The sequence below is a fragment of the Myripristis murdjan genome, chromosome 1 (assembly GCF_902150065.1).
Source record: "Myripristis murdjan chromosome 1, fMyrMur1.1, whole genome shotgun sequence".
Lineage (NCBI taxonomy): Eukaryota > Metazoa > Chordata > Actinopteri > Holocentriformes > Holocentridae > Myripristis > Myripristis murdjan.
Window position 1 is genome coordinate 34,754,650 of NC_043980.1, and position 18,972 is coordinate 34,773,621.

The 18,972-nt window shown below is 41.2% G+C and overlaps 1 protein-coding gene across 12 annotated transcripts in view; it reads left to right on the top strand.

Annotated features, from left to right (window-relative positions):
- The window catches only part of LOC115368159 (endonuclease V), a 98,915-nt gene that overhangs the window by 46,295 nt on the left and 33,648 nt on the right, over nt 1-18,972 (top strand). For 8 of the 12 annotated variants that reach the window (XR_003928992.1, XR_003928989.1, XR_003928995.1 and 5 more), the window contains one exon: nt 14,208-14,531. The exons of 1 other annotated variant lie outside the window; for it this stretch is intronic. The gene's annotated coding sequence lies outside the window, so the exon portion shown is untranslated. Of the gene's footprint in view, nt 1-4,788; nt 4,868-14,207; nt 14,532-18,972 lie in introns of those variants that run through there. 3 more of the 12 variants (XR_003928991.1, XR_003928994.1, XR_003928997.1) reach the window with 1 other exon arrangement.

An 18,972-nucleotide genomic window follows, 5' to 3' on the forward strand; every position in this document is an offset into this window, starting at 1 on the left:
AACGTAATTATTTTTTCTTTGAAACTCGATTAATGTGCTGTCCTGAGATCTAGAATGATACTCTGAGAGATTTTTGTAAAGAGAGAGCAGTGGATAGTCATCTGCTCAAGGCACTCCAGTGTGCCTCATCACTATGAACTACCTCTATCTATCCACCTAGCTATCTGTCTGTCTGTCTGTCTATCCCTGCTAATATGGAATGCACTGCACATATGCACTGTACACCCTCCCTCTTTCTCTCCCTCTCTTCCGCTCTCTCTCTCTCACTCTCTCTCTCTCTTACACACATACTCACACACTCACTTATGCCCACAAACACTCATCAAACCCCTCATCATAACCCCTGAGGAAATAATGAATGCAGAGCACAGGTTCAAGTTCTGAAATAATCATGCTGATCTGCAGCATCAGCCTCTCATCTTAGCCCTGACATCCCGTCAGTACCTGCAATGTCTTTATGTCTCTGCCTCTGAGCCACGCGCTCGCACTCCCTCACACATCCTCCACACCATCGCCGGGCCAATTCCCTAGAATGAGTGTGTGTGTGTGTGTGTGTGAGTATGTGTGTGTGTGGATGCGCGGGCACGAGCACACGTGTCCTATGCTACACCATCTCTCGTGAGTGTGGGAAAAACTAGCGACTCCTACACACAGCCCCGCTCACACCTCCCCCCCACTCATTCTCACACACACACACACGCACACACACATGCATGCATCATTACTCACTAAACCATGGCCGCAGGGCTCTTTCACTGCAGCCCACCATAATACCTCGTTTCCCAAGCCATTCATAAGATGTAATGTGTGTACTGGTACGGAGTAGATCACCATGAGTAGTGGCGGCTTGTATTGCCTGTGAGTTACCGAAGATACTAAATCCAGTTGCACGCATCTCACCCACCACAGCGCATTTGCATCGGCGTAATATGGTTTTTACTATGGGCGATGCAAAACTGTGATTTGTTGGGGAGCTGCAGTGGGCGAGATAGCAGTGAATCAGTGATGATGATATTTGACTTCAGTCTCAAGTGTCAAACGAATGCGTTTTCCTCTGCATATACAAACAAGACACATAAATATATAAATTACACCCTGGCATCATACTACATATAAAAGATACAGCACATATGTGGTGGTAAATCTTGGCTCTTGAACTGGCAGTGGTGTGGGATGTTAAGTGCACAGAGATTGTACCATTTGTTATGTCAGTTCTCCTCTCTCGCTGGGTGGAACAGAAGCAGCCTTTGACTCCTCTTCCTCCTCGCCGCTCCACGTCCTCCCCTTCAACTCCCATCCCGACCGCCTCTCTCCGGTGCCCTCGGTGTCAGAGGCTGAGCTGCTTTATAAAACCCTCTGGTTTGATGTCAGACAGGCAGCTTCAAACACCCTCTGCTTCTGTCTCTATGCATCTCTAATGTCTTTCTCGCTCTGTTTCTGTACTCCTCTCAATTCGGTTCCATTCAGTTCAGTTCAATGCAATTCAAAGGGGCTTTCTTAGTGTGAAATGCAGAAGTATTTATTACCAAAGTCCTGTCAGCAAATATGAATGAAAGTAACAAAACCCAAGCATCGTCACAATAAGCATTAATATACAATAAATAATAGTACATCGTTAAAATAGTAAAACTTTTTTTTTTCACTCATAAACTTTATGTCTTTGCATGAGTTTTCTCTTTTTCTCTAAGTACCTCTCAGTTTGGCATGAACATCTGAAACAATTTTGCAAAGAAGTAAATTCTTCTCAGAGTAAAAGTATTTTGTATGCGTATGTGCATTTGTCATTCCCTGGACAGACCCAAAGCCTCCACTGTACAGTGAAAATCAGTATTCCTGTATTTGTGTGGGATTTGTGTTGGTGTGGAAGCCAAAAAACACAATTGCTATAAATATAGAAGCCATGATTAAACACAAGCTACTCAGTTTTGCAGCAGAATATGACAAACTTAACCTGCAAGTGTTGCTGTTATCCCGTCGCCCATGAAGACCCGCATCTATACAGACTCAAGATGTCAGGAGTCACATGCTAAGTTGTATTTCATTTATCATAGTTAGAGGCAATATTTTTGCACCACAACACAACTTACACATAAGGTTAGAAATGTTGAAAAGAGCCGCAAGAAGCCTCAGGCTGGCAGTGCTCGAGAGGGGGAAGGGTATTTTCCCCAAAGCAAAACAAAGCTGCTGGACCGGCTTGAGCTTTGAAATCTCAGCAGCCGTCAGCCATGCACCTGAACCCCAGTCACTTTTGCACGTTTGATGAACATGTAAATTATTACGTATTTTTGTCAGGGAAGGAGACAGTGCATTTCTATTTCTGTGACCACATACACACCCTCCCTGGGCAGCCATGTCTTGTTTTATCCTTCTGTCATCCAGCTGGTTAGCCAGTGAGCCTGTATTTGATCAGAAGTGTTGATGTGACGTAGTGTTGACGGGCGCTCGGCTGGTCAGCTTCGCCATCCAAGGCCCTGTTTCTAAACCAAGGTTTTCTCTCTCTCTCTCATTCTGTTTTTCTCCCTTCACGTTCCCCTTGCAGACACAATTCAACCCTCACTTCAATCTTCCATCTTCCTCCCTTCTATCTTCTGGCGCCTCTCTCCTCACACCCCACTTTTTTTTTTCTCTCTGGTCTGTGTCTACCTCCTCACGATTTCTCATCTCTGCCGCTGCGGCTGTCTCTCTAACTCTGTCTGCTCTCCATCACCCTTTTTACTCTGGTACACAGCTGTCAGACATGGCAGTGAATTGGATCGCCCCAACCCAATCAGAAATGGCGGGATCTCTTCAAAGTGATAGTCGTGCTGTGCTAGCGGCTAGCCGTAAGCTGCTGATTTGGAACAGATCCCTGGGAGGAAAGATAGACGTGAGGCAAAAGGGGCTCAACTTCTCACAGTTCAGTGGTAGTCTCTGCTTGGAATTCCTGATTATTTGGGATGCCGGTCTTTTTAAAGTGATAGTGCGATCAATGCGAGAGAGGCTGGGTGTGATGGTACAGTGGTTGTCATTGCGGGGTGCGTTTATCCTGCCTGAGTGCTGCAGGCAAGTTCTTTCTTGAAGGCTATCCAGCAAAGAGAGATTTTTATGCTAGGAACGCATGATATTCGATTTTTTGCTGATATCTGATATGCTGATATTTTCCAACTCTTTCAGCCAATTTCCAATGCTGTTATATGCACATGTTTTTTTCCATCTAACTGCAGAGAAGATCAAATCCCTCCTGTAGTGGAATTAACATATTATTTTGCCTACTTTATTGTGGTGGCCCACGGGCAGATGCAACCATAGAGTACAATGCTTTTTAAAATGTATGTATTCAGTGGGCAAAATAGACTAAGACTTTTACAAATTCATTACAGATGAAAAGACTACTTCAATTTAGGCTCTGTAAAACATGCCATATTTATTTTTACATAACATTTTCTTTAATACAAAACAGGCTTAGATGACACTCTCTCTGAGAACATCCTGATAGCAGCCACATCGAGGGCACATTTGACCTATTTCACATGTTAGCAAGTCATATTGACAAATAGGTTCTTTTCAGGCTTATACTGATATTTCATTTTAAAACCAATATCGGCTGAGTGTAATGACATACCGATATTATTATGCTGATGTTATTGTGCATTCCTAGTTTATCTATCTATCTATCTATCTATCTAATATTTCAGTGGTCTATCTATCTATCTATATACATATAGATAGATAGATAGATAGATATAGATACACACACACACACACACACACACACACACATATAATTTTTTTCCCAGTATTTCTATCATGTTGTTTGTTGTTTGTTTACAGTAGAGAGAGAGGTGAATAACCACAATGAAAACCCAGGAATTTATGGGTAAATGGCATGTACGTTAGCCAGTTTAGCTGAGTGCATTGTTGCACAAAGCCCTTGTGTCTCTCAACCATCCAAGTATCAGACTGTTCCTTGTTCTTTTTAGCTACCAGTGGCTGAAGACACAGCAGAAATTAATTTCTCCAGACAGTTTGTCTTGGGGAAGAATCCAAAGGGCAGCAATAGTTCAGCAACCATGCATTACAAAGTCACCGCTTCTCTGCATACTGTCAAGAGGAGTTTACGCTCACTGTCTGTGAGTTTGGTTTGTCAGTCTGAAATATTGTATACCATCTTGTGGTATCAGTTATAAGGAACCTTCACTGTGCACAATTACTAGTACTACAATATGTAAACCTCGACAAATCATGTGGGGACAAGTTATTAAAACTACAAGCTGTTACCTCGACACTAGAGATTTCACCTGTAACTTCCACTGCTGCTTCTGGCTCGCTTCTTTTTTTCGCAGTGGTTTGCAGCAGTAGCGAGCACCCACTGGGGACTGCGCTGGTGGCAGATGACAGCAGAGCTGTGGCATCCCGCCCGCCAGTCTTTGTCATGCTGCCATGTCCTCATCAGTCAGGTCACAGCTAACGTCACGCAACACAGAACTGGCTCAGGATGCCGCGTCGTCTCAGATAAATCCCATTTCATCTAATTATGGCCTGTGTCCCAGTAGTCTGCATTCTTTTATTTCCATCAATTGCAATTTGACATCATGAGTGTCCAGAGGGAAACACCCTCTGGACAGTGCCTTCTCCTCCTCTCTGGTTCCTCTTCCCTTCTCACATTTAGCTGCGACAAACCTGGCAACATCCATACTATCATGTTCAACTCCCTTAACTCTTATCTCTTTTCTCTTGGCTCTCCCTTTTACGAGTTCAATATATATATATTTTGTTTGTTTGTTTGTTTTATTTCACCATTTCACATAGATACTCTGCATCTGCCCTGATGCTTAACTGAAGCTAAAGCCACTTTTCTGAGCGAAATATGCAAACCCGAGATGCCAAGGTATGTCACATTTGCATCAAATGGAAACAAGGCAGATGTCTTGTGCTTCTTTTTATACTGCACACATTTCTGTGTAATTTGTTATGACATATGTGATGTCTTTGAAAAACTTGTGATCTCAGCTAGAACTTAAAATGAAGTTTTTGGGGTTTGCACAAAGCATGGGTGTGTAACATGTTTGTAAGAACAGGCTCGAGAGCCGGGGTGAAGGGGTTAACATCGTCACAGGTAAATTAAGGATGATGGTTTAACTTAATTATGCAGCTTCCTCTAATCAAGAACGTCCTAACAGATGAAAAAGTGATGAAATGATGATGAAAAAAGTATGAATCTGAAACCGAGCCAGTCTCCTCCTTGTCATGCTCTGGAGGTTCAATTTCATTCTCATTCCATCGAACTCCCTTTCAGATGTAGCTGTGAAATAAAATATTTTTTCCTTCTCTTTGGGTTCGTTTAGGTAAAAAGTTGAACAAAGAGAAGGTATGAACAGTAATGAAGCTGGCGCGTTTTCAGGCCTCTCTGTGAAATGAAAGGACCTCGAGGCCAAATCCTGGTGTGTGTACACATTTTAAAAGGTTTATTTAAATCCACCGATTCAGATGAATGCACTCAAAGCAGTTATACACAGACACAGAGGCACACACACACACGCGTGCGCGCATACACACAGATATATGCAGGCACACATAAAACATGCACTCACTAATACAAGCACACACAGTGCACATACGGTTAATTAAATCTCAGCTGTTGGTTTCTAAAAAATAAGCCCGGCTGCACTTTGGTGTGTGTGAATCAAAGAGAAATATTTCTTGATATTCCAGCCTACAGAAAAGCTCTCTTTCAAGTCTTTTCTTAACATAGTTAATAATCATAGAATATGGAAATATTAGCAAAAGTGAAATATTTCATTTTGAAGGTGATACAGTTGAAAATAGCCAGGCTCTTAATAACCAGTGTCAGAAATGCAGTTAAAAGAATTCCTCAGATATCATGCGTATTAATCAGAAATGGTGATACAACTAAAGACATGTGATCCTCAGAAAACCAGACTAATTTAACTTCTGTGCCTGAGGCATTTTGGTATACATGTTCATTCAGTGTTTTAACACAAGCCTCACACTTGTTTTTCAGTACTTTTTAAGTCATCCCAATGTTTCAGTGGTTCAGACTCACTCCATTCCCGAGGGAGTCCATTAATAGGATGCTATGTATAGAGCATCTGCTCTGGACTTGAAAAGCCTGGAAAGGGATGGGACAAACTGTGTGTGGGAGATAGCATGCAAGTACATGAAAACAAATGTACTGTTATGTAAAGGTAAAATAAAATAAAAATAGGGGTAAACACTCAGCAGCCAGCACTATAAACAAAATGTTTCCAGAATAAAATTAGTTTTAGTCAAAAAACAATATGCATTGAGTGCTGCTCAGAATTGAAATAACGTCCCTCTGGTGCTCTTCAATGTGACCATTTTGTACTTTCCCTAATGAAGGCCGCAATAGCTGAAACGTGCTGTCATGTTTTAACCGAATAAACGTGCGATATTAAAGGTTTTTAAATTCATCTCCATCTTGAGTGCCTCAGATTTCTTTTCACTCTAAAATTATTTTTACTTTCTGAAAGAAAGTTATTATTTAGGCAGCTGGAGAGAACTTTCCCCCTGTGCTCCCCAGCTGTCTCAATACATATAAAGATGCCCACTCTTTGTCTTTGCTCTTTTTGTTTAACAAGCTACATATCATCTGAAAAGGTATTTAAACTCTGTTTGGCAGAGGACATCCGCTGTACCCTCCTCTACACTGATGCACATGTAAATCTCAGTGCTGGTCCACATGTCCTCACCACTGAAAGGACCACTGCATGTCCAGTCCCTTAACAATACCTGAACAAGAGCCTTGGCTCCTCTCTGCACCTCTGCACACACACATTCACACGCACACAAAGAGACAAACACACACCCACGGACCGTAAAGGCCAGCCTTCACGTGGCGTACCACGGCCCTTTCTCTATCACACACGCTGACCCCATCCACCATGATTCATCTCCATGGCAGTGTGAAGTGTAAGGCAGATTATTACCGGTGAAGAGCTCAGCCCCCTGAAGATGTACTGCTCTCCAGCCTGCCCTGCACAGGGAATGGGAAATTACTGCTAATGTTTACAGCCCTGTGAGTGTGTGTGTGCGTGCGCTCACATCATGCACAGTGGTAATGCCCGAAGCCTGACCAGCATTGCTAAGCAGCTCACAGGCGTGTTTACCATCTAGAAATGTGCTGACATCAGGGGGTTTTGTGTGTGTATGCATCTGTATGCGTGTGTTTGCACAAGTGCCTGTATTCGTGTGTGTGTGTGTGTGTGTGTGTGTGTGTGTGTGCGCATGGGGCCATGGGTGTGTCATTGTGTAAATTTATTCTCCCACATCAACCCATCCTTGCAACAATATCATCCTGCTCTCTTTCCCCAGCTGCCACTCAAGTGTGCCTGTGGTTTCTGTCTGCATGAAGCGCTGTGCTGTGTTAAACTCACATCTAGTATTCTGATCAGATCAGCATCAAGGCCCACATACATGTAAGGCTCGTGCAGCAAAGAGCACACACCCTATCCCCAGTGTTACCAAATCAGAACACCTTGTTCGCTATTCTTTGACTTTGTGAATGGAAAACTAGACGCAAAAGACATTTGCACCTGACCATTTATGTGGAAGTTATCTGTAAATGGCATTATTCTGTGCCCATGATACTTATTTGTAGGCAAGAGCATGCAAATGAAGGGGGCTGTTTGCTTGCATAGTGCTCTTTTTGAGGGCATGTTTGTGGTACATGATTTGCATAAATTTCTCAGTGAAAAGGACAAAAACTGTGCTCACAGCTTCAAAAGGCTTGACTTACTTTTCATCACCGATATGTAATAAAGCAGAAATCTCACATCACCTTGTTCCTGGCAGCTCTGTGATGTTTGATTTGCACTTTGAAATCAACTAGTGACTGAGTAGATCTGTAGGAAAAGATTTTTTTTTGTATTCATTCAGCAAAAGTAGAGCTATCGAGGTAATGACAGCATCTGTAAAATCTTTGCTTGTCTGGGTGTTATCAAAATTTTGCATATTCCAGACTTTTATCAAGCCACAAACTTTCTTTTGGGGGTGATTTTGTCCTATGGACCCTTGTATGAAAAGATAGTTTGGTTTGTGTTAGATGGTGATATTAAAATATAATGTTAAAGCTACATTAAGCAATATTACTTGCGTTTTCTTGCAGTAAATTGATCTTGCAGTGTGAGGATCATCATTGTAGGTCTTCTTTGCTCCATAGAAGGCCTTCACCAGCCTCTTGTTATTTCCTGGTCTGAGCTTTCAAAATTTGAAATAAGCTCCTCCTCTGCCCTCTGCTTCACCCTCTTGCCACTTCATCTTCATTCAAAGCTTCTCTGAAAACGCACACTCTTCAGATAAACACATGCAAATTTCAGATCGGTTGTGCAAGTGCCTAATTAATCAGCAGTGCAGCCACAGAAAAGGTTTACTCAGAGGCTCAGAGATAAAATTGTCCAAGTAATCCAACAGGAGCCTTGTCAGAGTTACATGCGTCCCTCATTTTCAACCAGAAAAACTTTTTTTCTTTTACCTTCAGTTTCTACGTGCTAAGTGAAAATCACTTAGTGCAGCTTTAAAATAATCACATACAGGTTTTTTTTTTTTTTTTTGTATTGAAACAATTCCTAGTCAATTAAAGTGAAATTAAACTGTCGCTCTTTTTCCTGAGGACCGAGATCAGGCTGAAAAACAGCTGTGTTAGTCCATAGCAAGGGTACATTGACCAGCCCTTTATGCTGCTCCTGCAGTGAGTGTGCTGCTGTGGAGTGTGACACCTCAGTACAGATCAATATGCTCATCTGTGTGCCAACACGGGTGCCACCGAACCTCCTTCTCACTCCAGTCCATTAAAGGAACTCTCTCCATGCACTTCTTGAACAGCATTCAGAGTTAATTTACTGATTTCTCCTTATGTAAACTCAGGATGGGGTGTAATAGGTGCTGGCCTTCAACACACAACATCTCAAGTGTAAAAATCAGTTACGTGGTATAGTTGGTATAGTTACATGGTGGTATAGTTTCCTGGGAGTCCACATGGTGGTGAAATATTCTCATTAGTCCCCATATCAAGTCCTATACCTTTTTTTGTTATGTTTGACATTTGCAGGAAACTTCCACACAGTAGCCTTACACCAGAACGAAAAGACCTGATAGTGCTTTCACAAATTATTGTAATTGCAAAAAAAAAAAAAAAATGAATACTGGGATTAGTTGTTTTTTATATCAGCATAATCCACTTTGTTCATGTTTGTTTCTGTGCTAAAAGTGTGTTATTTTGGGAGCTGCTCTGCTGCACTACGGAGGTGAATGGAGAGATAGAAATACAGTATTGTGGATTAGCAGCCCAGGGGAGCACAGAGAAACTAATGAGGATATCTCACCACCATGTGGACTCATAACAGCCGGGTAACTATACAACCCAGCAACTTTAGCAAAGTTCAGTTTTGCTTCATCTTCCAGTCACACACACACACATAGAAACACACCCCCTGCCAGCCTCCTGTCACCGTGCTGCCCTCACTCACTCCTTCATGTCTGTTGTGTGTGTTTGACAGACAGTCAGATGAAAACAGAGCTGACTCTGTCTGTGCAGCACTGACGTACGGATCAGTGAGGTCAGGGCGAGGTTAGCCGACATGACGGTGCGCCTGCCTGCTGGGAGTCGCAGGTCTACACCGTGGTCTCCCTTCCCTCCCTCCCCCCACATGTTCCCTTCATGGCATTAATCCCCCAGGTGTATGAGACATTCCTGCACAGGTGTAACACCACTCCGTAACAACACAGGTTGACATTCAGGCCTGACCAGTCAAACTGCTGGCCCATTAGTGTGGAAGTCCTTTCTGATTCCGCCGCTTTCAGAGTTGAGATTTGTTTGTGAGTCACTTTCTCCTAAGCTAAGTCCTCTGCTACACCAGTTCCCCTGGACGTTTGAAGACCTCGCCTGTCGATTCAGCTTAACCTAACCACAGCCACTGTTCTGAAATTGCAGTCTTCTCCTTTTATTGTGTCTCTCCTTTTCTTTCTACTCTTCCTCTCTTGCCTTTTTTAGTAAGGGAATCATGGATTTCTATTGTCCAAGTAGTAAAAAACAGTGTTCTACTTGTAATTTTGAATGTGATTTTAACCACTACTTGGACTTTTTCCATGATCTGTCACTCTTGGTAAGTCTCCAGAAAGCTTAGATTTAGTGACCCGTGTCGTTATACCTGTTTTATTATTGTTGTTGTACTTATATATATTCATGGGATCCTTCTACATTTTCATATTGTAATTATAGTATTATTCATACTGGTCATAATTTTTCCAGCCTATATGGTTTGCAGATGTGGTAATGAGTAAGTTGAATAATTGGAGCACTTCCCCTTCCTTCACAGCTGAATCTATCAAGGGGAGGTTATATACTGTACATTGTTGTCAATTCCTGGCAGTTCAGACTCTGATAAAGATGTTTGTTTACACCGACACATTCGTCTTTGCATATTTTTGCATTTTTGCATATCTGCACCTAATAAAATATATGTGAGATGGTCCGTGTGCTCCAGTATCCTCCTTCAGCACATCAGGATCAGTGTTTCAAAAGTTGAATCAAGCAATGAATAAAAGTAGTATGTACAGTAAGTAACAATAATCCATCTTTTGCCCTTTTGCCACACCAGGACACGTTTGCATTTGGAGAAAGCTTTCAAACTCAAAACACAAGAGTGGTTTAATGAACACCAGGATGAGGTCAAATGTCTTCCACCGCCTTCCAAATGTCCACATCGAGGCATCACTGAATATTTATGGGACATTCTGTTGCAGTTTGAAGATTTCCACTTCCTTCATCTTTCAAAGATTTGCAGGCCTTCCCTCTTGAAGAACGGACAGGCATCCCACCACATACAGTGCAGGACCTGCTCTGCATGCAAGGAGGCCTGAAGCCGTTCTGAATGCAAAGCACAGCCCTGCACCTCATGTACCACATACTCATATTTATAGATGTTTTTTTTCTTCCTAACCCCAGTATGGTAATATGATGCCCTGTCTACCTGTAGTAACCAAGGCAACTCTCAGTGCTAACTTTGACTTTGAATACGACCTCCTGGTCTGTATTGAGCCCTGTGTTGTATTGCCTGAAGTTCTTTATTAATATTCAACAAACTTACATAAAGTCCTTCATGTACCTGATGCACAACCATGTGCTCCATTCACATGTGTGTATATACATCCTAGAATTATCCCTGTTGTAACCCCCTGATAATAGATGCATGATAGCTTATTTCATCTAATTACTCATAAGGTGTTGGCTCTGTGTGTCTCATGTGAAACTTTCACATCTTGTCCAGTTTTTCCACATTAATTTCTTAATAGTGTGACCTGATATCAAAAAGTGTTACAGGATGCGCATCTTTAATGTGGCCACACTTGACAGCAAGGACTTTTTAGGGAGCATTTATTTTAACATGAACAAAGTGTTTTCAGCACAGTGGCCTTCATCAATAAAAGAACACATGTTAAAGGCGTGCTTGCATTGTAGAATAGACAAGCCGCTGCGCTAAACCTGGTCAATGCATTAAGAGCAGGGCGGCACACTACAGCGAGTGTACATTCAAAGTTGGAATTAATGGGGACAAAATGTTTCGGTTTCTTTTTTTAGCCCATGTTTTGTTGAAAAGTAAAACAAGATGTGTCGCCCCCTCATGAAACACGCAGACTTGTTGAATACAACACATCATTTTTGAGCATGCCACACATAAAACAGCACCGACACTGAAATTAGAGGAGAGAAGAAATGCGAGCGACACCTTCTCATTTCTTTTTTAACGTCTTCTCCAGTCCTGGCTTCCCCATTCTGTCAGATCAAATGCAGATCTTGTCAGGGTAATGCAGGCTAATGGGTGACAACGTGTCGCCATGACACCCACTGTAACAGCAGGAGCGCTGCCTCTCTCCTCTGACAACAGGAGGTGTGACCTACCAATTACTTTACATTAAAAAAATGAAGCTGTATTTAACTGTTTTTTATTAGTGTTATTTATTTATTTATTTGTTGATTTATTTTACACTTTTTTTTGTCATTTTTACAATATTTTTGGTAGGTTTTGGCCATTTTCTATGCATTTTCTTGTAGCTATTTACTAATTAATTTCTTGCAGAATTTCATGTCATTTCTTGCTAATTTGGTCAGTACCTTTTTCCTCATCTTTTTTAAAGAAATCGAGTGAATTTGCTCAGTTTTCAAAGGGTCAAATGTTTTTTAAACACGACATCTGAATGCACAAGGAATAAAACACAAGAACTCTTACACTGACACGGCATCAATGATCTGACATTAAAATATATATTTTGAATAATTATAAATATTGTTTCCTTGTAATTAAAAAAATGTTTTGCTCATGTACTCATGTTCTAGTATTTTCCCCATGTTTTTGGAGGAAATCAAGTGAATTTGCTCAGGTTTCAAAGGTTTAAAAGCTAAAAGGTATTCCATTAGGCCCATTCCACTTGGTTCATATGAGGCCTTAAGCCCTCCAAAGTTTGATCCAGAGTTACCAGTTGAGCTACACAAGACCACAAATTAGTTAAACTACCACCAAGCTATAGCAAAATGTAATGTATCTAATCACACAAGTCCCCCACCAGCAACAAGACAGAATGTTTTGACACATATGAGCCTAATTAGGTGACATTTTCTGGTTGTGTAACAGAAAAATATATATGACTTTCACATTCTGTAATGAGGTTTTCACATAATAACCTTATCTTTGTCCTGCAACCTTACAGTGCACACTCATTGCCTGTTCTTTAGCAAATTCAGTCACCCACATGCTCTCCCCTGTCATCAAATGACTGCATAATGCATAATAACTAATTATAGCTACAATAATAATTATAATAATATAGTAGTTCTGCCACAAAGTTACAAAATGCTGTAAAATAAAAGGCACAGACGATCAGCTGCAATTAAAGCAGAGTGACTGGCACCGCCGGCTTCATTAAGCTTGTTCCTGCCTGTTCTCGTGTTCTGCCAGGCAAAAACTCAGGGGTGCTGTAGGATGTATTATGGATATCCACCTGCAGAGATAAAAGGATGTGTGATGACTTGGCAGTAAAAAAAGTGGCTGTCTGAATCATCTTCAGTAGGTTCAATCAGTGGTTCATGAGGCACATACACTCACATACACACACGTACACGTACACATACACAGATAAAATCCCATCGGCAGAACTAATAACACCTCTCCCTAATCACCAGCTATGGTATTATGTGTCCACGTCTAATAACTAATATGTCCTGCAGTAAATTAACATCACATCCACTGATCTGAGAGCTGCCTGTGGCCACTGCGGACACAGCGGGGGCCCTCTCTTCATCCGTCTAACGCTGACCCTGGGTCAGCCTTGTACAATGTCTGGCTCTCTTGCCATTACAGCTCTATTATGCGGTCCTTTTATTGCCCGTTCAGCACCTTGACCAGCACTGCCACCAGCCACCTATAATGGGATAACAGCCCTCAATCTCATTCTCCGTCTGGCTCTCTCCATTCTCTGTTTCTCTTTCCATCCCTCTATCGGTTTCTGATTCTGTTTTCTCCCTGACACTCCGTCGCTCAGTGTTGCACTCCTTTGGTTTACTTGCTCCTGCTCATTGCCTCTGTAAAGCACCGAAAATGTCCTTGGTGGCTATTCAGAGCAAATAGCTTAATGTTGTATTGCTGCGGGGCGCAAACTAACAGGACGGGGGAGTCAAGGCTGAGGCATCTGCAGTTTGAGAAAAATAATGATGGAAGCTGTTAATGGGCTAGCTCTGCCTCACTGTTAGGCTCCACGTTTTGCTGTTGCAGCGCAGGTGTAGCTGTGATATGTTGGCATAATGTGTTTGGTGCTCTGTGATGTAGCCCCTGGGTGTAAACTCACGGCTAAATTTGTCGTTTGAATTAGGTCTTTTCCAAGCGGAGCGTCAGACAGGGCTTTGTTTGTTCCGTGCTCTTGGGTATGTCAGTGCGTTTTTTTCACAGCTCACACCAAGTGAGGGCAAACTGCTAAATGCAAAATGGCTGCCAATTGCAAGTGACTGCCTGTCACAGTTGACTTAAGTATTCAAAGCTTGAGCTGTTAGCGTGATCCTTTTTTGCTTCTATGAACACTACATGCACAGCAAAATTGTGTTTGTATTTTGTGCATTGGATTACAGGGTTTAGAGGGTTTGTGCTGTTTTCTCTTTGGTAATTAACCATCTCTCTCTCTCTTTCTCTCTCTTGTTTCAGGTAGGACGTTGGGCAAGGATTAATCTGGTCCAGGAGCATCAAGGAAGAGCAATAATTAACCATGAAAGAAGAGGCCTTAAATATCTTTGTGTGTGCGAGAGAGAGAGAGAGAAATTGAGAATGAGGGTGAGATCATGTGCGGCCACTTTGATGTGGTTGGTGGGTTTGGGCTCAGTTGTGGACACACTGAGATTAACTCTATCTTTTTATACAGATATGGGTCAGGCTGGCTCTTTTTATATAATGATCTCATTACATTTTGTGGGTCACTTGGCTTTTTACATGGGGACGCTTGTAAATAAATCATAAACGTTCCTGATCTGCTTCAAAGTGTCGGTCATTCATAATATCTGCGGGGGGAAGAAAAAGCTCGGTGTGTTGGTGAATTATACAGCAAACTGTTCCCACTTACAGCACAGCATGCAAACACACACACACACACACACACACACACACGGAGGCTATATTTTGCATTATGTGATGTCACAGAGTGTCTCTCTTTAAATGAGGAAGACTTGGCAGCGGGCACTGCTGTGCCAGGCTGGTCCCAGGGAGCGGAGCGGAAAGGAAGGGCAGGGTGGAAGGGGGCTGACTCTGCAGGGATGGAGGCCAGGAATAGAAGCGGTCAGATGGGGCAGTATTGATCAGCAGGAGGGGTCAGGGGATCAGCTTATGGAGGCCACAGACTGGTCCCACGTCAGAGGGATGCAGACAGCATGGGGCGCTGGGCAAGCAGATATGGGCATTTGTATTGTGGGTTTGTGGAAGGTGGATGTAATGTGTATGGGCTCGCCAAAGTAGTGTGGTGAAATACCCTGCTGGATGATCGTAGGGAGAAACTTATGATGCAACCGTCAGGTTTCCACCAATCTGTTGAAATGATGTGTTTTATCCAGACTTTCTACCAATAACAACATATCATGTTTTAGTGCCCAGCAAACATAAATTGTAGAATTCCAATACCACACTGTCTTTTACAGATTGTTGTTATATCTGTGTGACACAGCTGCCTTTCCTGTGTGTAAAAATATCACCAGTTTTATCCAAACAGTAATTACATCATAGAGAGTGAATGACAACTTAGGTGCTTACTTGCATGTTGCCGTTGGTAGCACCTGAAATGTTTTTCATTGGAGCAGCACAGACTCTGCCTGTGGTCCTGGCACACAAATTGCCTTTATTTCTTTCAAAAATAATACAAACCACTACTTTGGCTCAGGGAGATACAGCATAAGTTTTTTCTTTTCTTTTTTTTTTCAAATGTAGAGACTCATAAACAACAAAAAAGTAACTTTTTTTTAGTTCAAATTTGTTATTATTTTATGCTATATCATGGAAAAATAAATGTTTAAAATATATTATATCATTATTATTATTATTTAAAATATAATATATAAACTTCACCTTCATATGCCAGATCCTGTGCTGTCAAAGTCAAATTCAGAAACGAGCTGTTGATGCCAAATGGAGGACATGCCTTCACGACTGTTGTTCTGCACCCTGCCACAGCCTGACCCACACGTTTTAAATCATCCCCTGGGCTGCGATCATGATCTGGCAACTGAAGATTTTTACTTTCTTACTTATTTATTTATTTTAGTATTTTATTTTATTTTATTTCATTTATTTATTTATTTATTTATTGATCAGGCAAACCAGTGCCATCAGCTGTGCACCCATGACCTATTTGCGATGTTTATAGGTAATTGTGATCAGTGCACTCCTAGTAGAAACATGCATTGCAGATGCCGTAAAAACTTCGTTGGGTTAAATATATGTTCCTATCAAAAAGCGCTTGTGGGTTTTTTTTGTTGAACATGTGACTGTGTCCTGTATTTGTAGTGCACCATAGCACCAAATGACCTGTTGGGTGTTGGTGTTCATCAATACCAGTGACTCAGTGATTACTTCACTAGCTGCTGAGATTTCTTGCTTTCACTTTCCGGCTCATTCTCGGGTTTGGAACAAAAACTCTCCACCCACCACAACCGCCCACTCGCAGTTTCAGTGTTCAGCGATGGAAGACAGCAACGAGCGTGGCAGCACATCTCAGCCGCAGAGCTTAAATAGACTCATTCTCAGGCAAATGACAAAGCAGAATTGTTGTTGTAGTACTTTGCTTCCTAATGTGCTATTTCTTCATTAGACCATTCTGTTGAATCTGCTCTCTAATTAGCTGTGTTTACTTGTTTCTGCTGCATACTTTATGCCCCTTCATGAAGAATCGAACAAACATTTATTTTAGTTAAATAAGTGGCATTTTCTTTACGTCTCACTCTCTGGCCAAAACCCCCCAAATTTAAATAAAGCAGAGAGAGTTAAAAACAGCTGACAGCCGCTTCCTCCTCTGCTCCCATCTGTGATTCCCTCCTCCTCCTCACATCCCTCACTTTATGCAACGCTGAGAGTTTCAGATGGCCTGAAGAGTTGAAGTTTTGCAGGGCATCTTTGCTTTTTCTTCGTTTAGAGAGTGGAGTGCGTGACAGAGGGCAGCGATGCTCCTGTCCCATCCTGACAGCTCTGCCACCGTTCTCCCAGCAGCTCCTCTCATCTCCCTCTGCCTCCTCCACTCCTTCCACCTCTCCTCCTGTTTCATGGTGCCTCTCTGTTGTCTGCCTAGGACTCTCACAGCTTTTTGAAGAAAGCTGTCTTCTTTTTTTTTTTTAGAGTCATCCCCAACTGTTCTCTTCCTCTCCATGTGTTTGAAGGTACTGCTCCACTTTATAATTGTCTTCTTGACTTTTCCCCCTTAGGACTGGCTTCATTTTGGTTCTGAAAAATGTGTTTTTCTGACTTTTGTGTCTGGTAGTATTTCCAAAGCAGTGCTCTCCAGGTCTATGGTCTAACTTTTAATTTAGAGCTCACTATTTAAGGGTTTGAGAATAATTCATACAATCAACATCACAGGTTGGAGTTTTAAAAAATCTGCTTTGAGGCTTTTGGTTAGTGTTGTTCATGTTCACAAATATTATTTACACGATTTTAAACTATTGTAAATCAGGAAATTGAATACCATTCATGTATTCTGAAACGGAGTGATGTTCGCCATTATATTAGAAAAAATATGGCTCAGTTGCAATTATGCAATAAAACTAGTCTGAATCTCAGGTGAACAGAATCTGCAGGGGCCAAATTATAGTTGCTGTTTTTTTTTTTTGTTTTGTTTTGTTTTCAGAGTGGTGGACTAATGGGCAACAGGCACCTTTTACATTTAGGAGCATTCTTACCCCGAGGAAATGAGCACAATAACAGGTGACGTCAGTATTTCGCCATTCAGTGTTCACTAATGACAGAAAAGTGGTGCTGTGCAGCGGATAAAGAAATATGGGCTAAGCAGAGAAGATTTTTTTTTTTTTTTTTCACAGCTCGGGCTCCCTTCCAAAATTATCGGGGCACAGTATGATGCTGCCACATCCATATGTCTGCAATTAACCCAATCAGACAGGGACAGGGTGTGTGCATGTGTGTGTGTGTGTGTGTGTGTGTGTGTGTGCAGGCATGTGCACACATGTCTCTTTACGCTGCATGCAGTCTAGGGTTCGTTCCTTGAAAGATTCCTTTGTGAGATGAGCTGTCATGTGTGACATTCAAATGTCACAGCAGCCCACTGATCTCCAATAATAAACTGGCACAAAATGTTTGGTTGTGAGCATAGATCCAAGAATGTTTTCAATTTGTTTCAAGGTCTTTTCTTTTGGTCGACAGCTACACCAAATCATAATAGCATGGCACAGACAAAAAATAAATAAATAAATAAAAATAAAAAATAATGAATATAACAAGCTGCCATAGTGTATTTAGTTTATTTAGCACAAAGGAAGTAATAAAAAAATATAAAAACAGGCAAGGCAGTAAAATTGAAAAACCTCCTGTCTAGAATTTATAATTCATCCTGTACTGTGGATATTTGTTGCTTAAATACAGAGATAAACAGGGAAAAAGAAAGACAAAAGAAGAGAAAAATCACAAATTAATAGTAAAAGTAATCATAATAATACATGAAATAGACAAGAAGTTAAATGTAAATATTTGTATTTAGAGATGGTCCTCTATATGATTGCTTGCTCTGAATGTGTTTGACTGATTCTTGGGAATTTGGATAAAACAGGTTTTAATTTTGAAAAAAAAAAAAAAAAAAGTGAGTTAAATTACAAAATCTGAAGGTATATCATTATAGGCCAAGGTCTTGGCTGTTCAACAATGTACCGGTGCAACCTCCTCATTTTGCATTTTTTTCATAAAATAGGTTTTTCCAGTTATTAGGCTACTTTGTTTTTGTCAACACCGTCACCGTAATGTTTCTTTTTTAATTTGAAAAACATATTTTTGTATTAAAGAGACTATTACTTTAGTAACTCAACTGCACCAAAGAAACATATTGTAAGCATATTCATTTAAAACCAATATAACTGCCTCTGACGGTGGTGACACTAATATGACGGTGGTGACAGTCGCCTCATTAAAACATACATTTCCAAAATTTATACCACTCAAGTCAATGGCTTCTTGCTTAACAACTTTATTTAACTATTTGGTATAAAAAATAAGAATCCTGAGCACTGTTATAAGCATTTTTCAGACTTCAGTCATCACCGTCAGACAGAAAACCTGACGGTGGTGACGTCTGACGGTGGTGACAAAAACCTGCTCTTTCACATGATAAGCATGAGTTGTTCACATTAGCCAGCTTGTTTTCGCCCTGTTGCTACCTGCATCAGACCTCTTCTTAAAAAGTATACATTTATTCCATAATCTAATTTAATAT